Source organism: Mus musculus, chromosome 4, assembly GCF_000001635.26.
Source record: "Mus musculus strain C57BL/6J chromosome 4, GRCm38.p6 C57BL/6J".
Lineage (NCBI taxonomy): Eukaryota > Metazoa > Chordata > Mammalia > Rodentia > Muridae > Mus > Mus musculus.
This window is the reverse complement of record NC_000070.6, coordinates 16448360-16454755: the sequence shown is the minus strand read 5'-3', so window position 1 is coordinate 16454755 and position 6396 is coordinate 16448360.

The window sequence follows — 6396 nt, the reverse complement described above, 5'->3', positions numbered from 1 at the left end:
GATGTAATACAGACCCTAAGAGAAAAAAAATGTCATCCGAGGCTACTATACCCAGCAAAACTCTCAATTACCATAGACATAGATAACAAGATAGCTTATAACAAAACCAAATTAGCACAATATCTTTCAATGAATCCAGCCCTTCAAAAAATAATAAAGGGAAAACTCCAACAAAAGGAGGGAAACTATGCTCTAGAAAATGCAAGAAAGTAATCTTTCTACAAACCTAAAAGAAGATAGCCACAAGAACAGAATCCAAACTCTAACAGCAAAAACAACAGGAAACAACAATGACGTTTCCTTAATATCTCTTAATACCAATGGACTCAATTCCCCAATAAAAAGACATAGATTAACAGAGTAATTATATAAACAGGACCAAACATTTTGCTGCATATAAGAAACCCACCTTAGTGACAAACAAAGACACTACCTGAGAGTAAAAGGCTGGAAAGCAATTTTCCAAGCAAATGGTCCCAAGAAACAAGCTGGAATAGCTGTTCCAATATCATATAAAATTGACTTTCAACCTAAAGTTATCAAAAAAGACAAGGAGTGACACTTCATACTCATCAAAGGTAAAAATCTACCAAGATGAACTCTCAATTCTTAACATATATGCTCCAAATGCAAGAGCACCCACATTCATAAAAGAAACTTTACTAAAGCTCAAAGCACATATTGCACCTCACACAATAAAGGTAGTAGACTTCAACACTCTACTCTCATCAATGTCCAGATCACAGAAACAGAAACTAAACAGAGACACAAAGAAACTAACAGGAATTATGAAACAAATGGATTTAACTGATATCTATAAAATATTTTATCCTAAAACAAAAGGATATGAATTATGAAACAAATGGATTTAACTGATATCTATAGAATATTTTATTCTAAAACAAAAGGATAGGATAAACCTTCTCAGCAACTCCTGGTACTGTCTCCAAAAGTTAACATATAGGCCTCAACTGATATAACATGATTGAAATAATCCCATGCATCCTATCAGATCACCATGGACTAAGGCTGATCATCAATAACAACATAAATAATAGAAAGTCCACATACACATGGAAGCTGAACAATAGTCTACTTAGTGATAATTTGGTCGAGGAAATAAAGAAAGAAATTAAAGACTTTTTAGAGTTTAATGACAATGAAGCCACAACATACCAAAACTTATGGGACACAATGAAAGCAGTCCTAAGAGGAAAACTCATACTTCTGGGTGCTTCCAAAAAGAAATTGTAGAGGACATATACTAGCAGCTTGACAGCACACCTAAAAGCTCTAGAACAAAAGAAGCAAATTCACCCAAGAGGAGTAGACGGCAGGAAATAATCAAACTCAGGGCTGAAATAAACCAAGTGGAAAAAAAAAAAAAAAAACTATACAAAGAATCAACAAAACCAGGAGCTAGTTCTTTGAGAAAATCCACAAAATAGATAAAGTCTTAACCAGAATAAATATAGGGCAGAGGGACAGTATCCTAATTAACAAAATCAGAAATGAAAAGGGAGACATATTAGAATCTAAGGAAATCCAAAAAAATAAAAAAATTATCAGATCCTACTACAAAAGCCTACACTCAACAAAACTGGAATAAATGGAAGGAAAGAACAATTTTCTAGACTGATACCAGGTACCAAAGTTAAATTAGGATCAGATTAATGATCTAAACAGTCCCATATCCTCTAAAGAAATAGAAACAATTAATTGTCTCCCAACCAAAAACAAAACAAAACAAAACAAAACAAAACAAAAACAAAAACAAAAAACACAGGACCAGATCGGTATAGTGCAGAGTTCTATCAAATCTTCCAAAAAGACCTAATACTCCAAACTATTCCACAAAATAGAAACAGAAGGTACTCTACCCATTTCATTCTATCAAGTCACAATTATTCTGATACCTAAACCACACAAGGACCCAACAAAGAAAGAGAACTTCAGATCAATTTCCCTTATGAATATTGATGCAAATATATTCAATAAAATTCTCACAAATCAAATCCAAGAACAGATTAAAACAATCATTCATCATGATCAAGTAGGCTTTATCCAAGGGACGCAGGGATGGTTCAACATACAGAAATCCATCAACATAATCCACTATATAAACAAACTAAAAGAAAAACATCACATGATCATCTCATTAGAGGTTGAAAAAGTATTTGACAAAATCAAACACCCATTCATGATAAAATATCTTGGAAAGATCAGGAATTTAAGGCCCATACCTAAACATAATAAAAGCAATATACAGCAAACCAATAGCAAACATCAAACAAAATGGAGAGAAACTTGAAGCAATCCCACTGTCCACTCTCAATCCCTAGATACTCAAAATAGTACTTGAAGTCCTAGACAGAGCAATTGGACACCAAAAGGAGGTGAAAGGGATAAAAATCAGAAAGGAAGAAGTCAAAATATCACTATTTGCAGATAATAGGGTAGTATACATAAGTAGCTCCACAATTTCCACCAGACAATTCCTCAATCTGATAAATAACTTCAGAGAAATAGCTGGATATAAAATTAACTCAAACAAGTCAATGGCCTTCTCTACACAAAGATAAACAGACTGAGAAAGAAATTAGGGAAACAACACCCTTCACAATAGTCACAAATAATATAAAGTACCTTAGTCTGACTCTAACAAAGGAAGTGAAGATCTCTATAATAAGAACTTTAAGTCTCTGAAGAAAGAAATTAAAGAAGATCTCAGAAGATGGAAAGATCTCCCATGCTCATGGATTGGCAGGATCAATATAGTAAAAATAGCCATCTTGCTAAAAGCAATCTACAAATTCAATGCAATCCCCATCAAAATTCCAAGTCAATTCTTCACAGAGTTAGAAAGGGTAATTTGTATCTTATATCTTGGGTATCCTAGGTTTTGGGCTAATATCCACTTATCAGTGAGTACATATTGTGTGAGTTCCTTTGTGAATGTGTTACCTCACTCAGGATGATGCCCTCCAGGTCCATCCATTTGCCTAGGAATTTCATAAATTCATTCTTTTTAATAGCTGAATAGTACTCCATTGTGTAGATGTACCACATTTTCTGTATCAATTCCTCTGTGGAGGGGCATCTGGGTTCTTTCCAGCTTCTGGCTATTATAAATGAGGCTGCTATGAACATAGTGGAGCAATTTCCTAAACACATGAAACTCAAGAGAAATGAAGACTGAAGTGTGGACACTATGCCCCTCCTTAGAAGTGGGAACAAAACACCCATGGAAGGAGTTACAGAGACAAAGTTTGGAGCTGAGATGAAAGGATGGACCATATAGAGACTGCCATATCCAGGGATCCACCCCATAATCAGCATCCAAACGCTGACACCATTGCATACACTAGCAAGATTTTATCGAAAGGAACCAGATGTAGCTGTCTCTTGTGAGACTATGCCGGGGCCTAGCAAACACAGAAGTGGATGCTCACAGTCAGCTAATGGATGGATCACAGGGCTCCCAATGGAGGAGCTAGAGAAAGTACCCAAGGAGCTAAAGGGATCTGCAACCCTATAGGTGGAACAACATTATGAACTAACCAGTACCACGGAGCTCTTGACTCTAGCTGCATATGTATAAAAAGATGGCCTAGTCGGCCATCACTGGAAAGAGAGGCCCATTGGACACGCAAACTCAAACTTTATATGCCCCAGTAAAGGGGAATGCCAGGGCCAAAAAGGGGGAGTGGGTTGGTAGGGGAGTGAGGGTGGGTGGGTATGGGGGACTTTTGGTATAGCATTGGAAATGTAAATGAGCTAAATACCTAATAAAAAATGGGAAAAAAAAAGAGATGAAGGATATAAAAAAAAAAAAAAAAGAAAGGGTAATTTGCAAATTCATCTGGAATAACAAAAAAACCTAGGATATTCTCAACAATGAAAGAACTTCTGGTGGAATCACCATCCCTGACCTCAAGCTATACTACAGAGCAATTGTGATAAAACCTGCATGGTACTGGTACAGTGACAGTCAGGTAGATCAATGGAATAGAATTGAAGAACCAGAAATGAACCTACACGGATATGGTCACTTGATCTTTCACAAAGAAGCTAAGACCATCCAGTAGAAAAACAGACAGCATTTTCAACAAATGGAGCTGGCTCAATTGGAGGTTAGCAAGAAGAATTTGAATCAATCCATTCTCATCTCCTTTTACAAAGCTCAAGATCCTCCAAATAAACCCAAAGACACTGAAACTTATAGAGAAGTAAGTGGGTAAGTGCCTCGAACATATGGGCACAGGGCAAAAATTCCTGAATAGCAGCACAATGGCTTATGCTGTAAGATCAAGAATTGACCAATGGGACATCATAAAATTGCAAAGCTTCTATAACGCAAAGGACACTGTAAATAAGACAAAAAGGCAACCAAGAGATTGGGAAAATATCTTTATCTATCCTAAATCTGATAGAGGGCTAATATCTAATATATACAAAGAACTCAAGAAGTTAGACTCCAGAGAACCAAATATAGCTTTTAAAAAATGGGGTACAGAGCTAAATAAAGAATTCTCAACTGAGGAATACCAAGTGGCTGAGAAGCACCTAAAAAACTGTTAAACATCCTTAGTCATCAGGGAAATGGAAATCAAATTAACCCTGAGATTCTACCTCACACCAGTCAGAATGGCTAAGACCAAGAACTCAGGTGACAGCAGATGCTAGCAAGGATGTAGAGAAAGAAGAATACTCCTCCATTGCTGGTGGGATTGCGAGCTGGTATAACTACTTTGGAAATAAGTTTGGTGGTTCCTTGAAAAATTGGACAAAGTACTACGGGAGGATCCAATAATACCACGCCAGAAGATGCTCCAACATGTAAAAAGGGCAGATGCTCCACTATGTTCATGGCAACCTTATTTATAATAGCCAGAAGCTGGAAAGAAGCCAGATGTCCATTAACAGAGGAATGAATTCAGAAAATATGGTACATTTACACACTGGAGTATTATGTAGCTATTAAAAAACAATGAGTTTATGAATTTCTTAGGCAAATGGATGGATCTAGAGGATATCATCCTGAGTGAGGTAACTCAGTCACAAAAGGACACACATGATATGCACTCACTGATAAGTGGATATTAGCCCCAAAGCTCAGAATACCCAAGATACAATTTGCAAATCACATGTACTCAAGAAGAAGGAGGACCAAAGTGTGGATACTTTTATCCTTCTTAGAGGGGGAACAAAATACCCATGTAAGGAGTTACAGAGACAAAGTGTGAAGCAGAGACTCAAGGAATGACCATCCTGAGGCTGCCCTACCTGGGGACCCATCCCATATACAGCACCAAAACCAGACACTACTGTGGATGCCAACAAGTGCTTGCTGAGAGGAACCTGATATAGCTGTCTCCTAAGAGACTCTGACAGTGCCTGCAAAATACAGAAGTGTATACTCACAGCCTTCCAGTGCACTGAACACAGGGTCCTCAATGAAGGAGATAGAGAAAGTACCCAAGGAGCTGAAGGGGATTGTAGCTCCATGGGAGGAACAACAATATGAAATAACCCATACCCCCAGAGGTTTCTGGGACTAAACGACCAACCGAAGAAAACACAGGTGGAACTCATAGCTCTAACTGCATATGTAGCAGAGAATGACATCATCAGTCACCAATAGTAGTGTATGGGTTGGTGAGCAGGTGGAGAGCAGAGGGGATAGGGGGTTTTCAGCAGGAAAACCAGGAAAGAGGATAACACTTGAAATGTAAATAAAGAAAATATATAATCAAAAAAGAAAAGAAAAAAGTGTAAATAGTTGTATTTTCATCAAGACCACTATAATATTTCTAAAGTCTCCAGATATCCTTATAACTATCCCTTTTTGCTGTAGCACATACACGTGTGTGTGTGTGTGTGTGTGTGTGTGTGTTTGTGTATGTGTGTATTCTATTAGATTTTCTGAGCCATAAAACTAAATAGTAGACAATTGTCTACCTACTGTAGCTAAAAGCCTACTTTAGTTTTGTGTGCCAATCAAAACTGAAAACTTTGCTGGTTTCTTTGGGAATTGTATGAGAGCAGTGCATTCCAATGATCTCCCAAAATGATGCCTGTAGACCAGAAGATGTTTTAGCCACACTACAGTCAAATGGAAATATAAGTACTTCTAAGAATTTTGATACATCTAGTAAGCCAGCAAAACCATATTCTCTCTTCACTGCAAATCCAGTGAATCTCTGGCTTCAGGAACCACTGCTGTTTCATCTACTACAATATTAAAAACTTCAAATGCCATAGCTTCATTATTTTAAAAAAATGATATAACTCTGCTAATGTTTCAAGCAGACAATAGACGTATTTGATATACTGTATCTACTTGCTGGTTACCCCTAGATCTTATAATGTAAACTCAGGTTGTATCACCTTTTC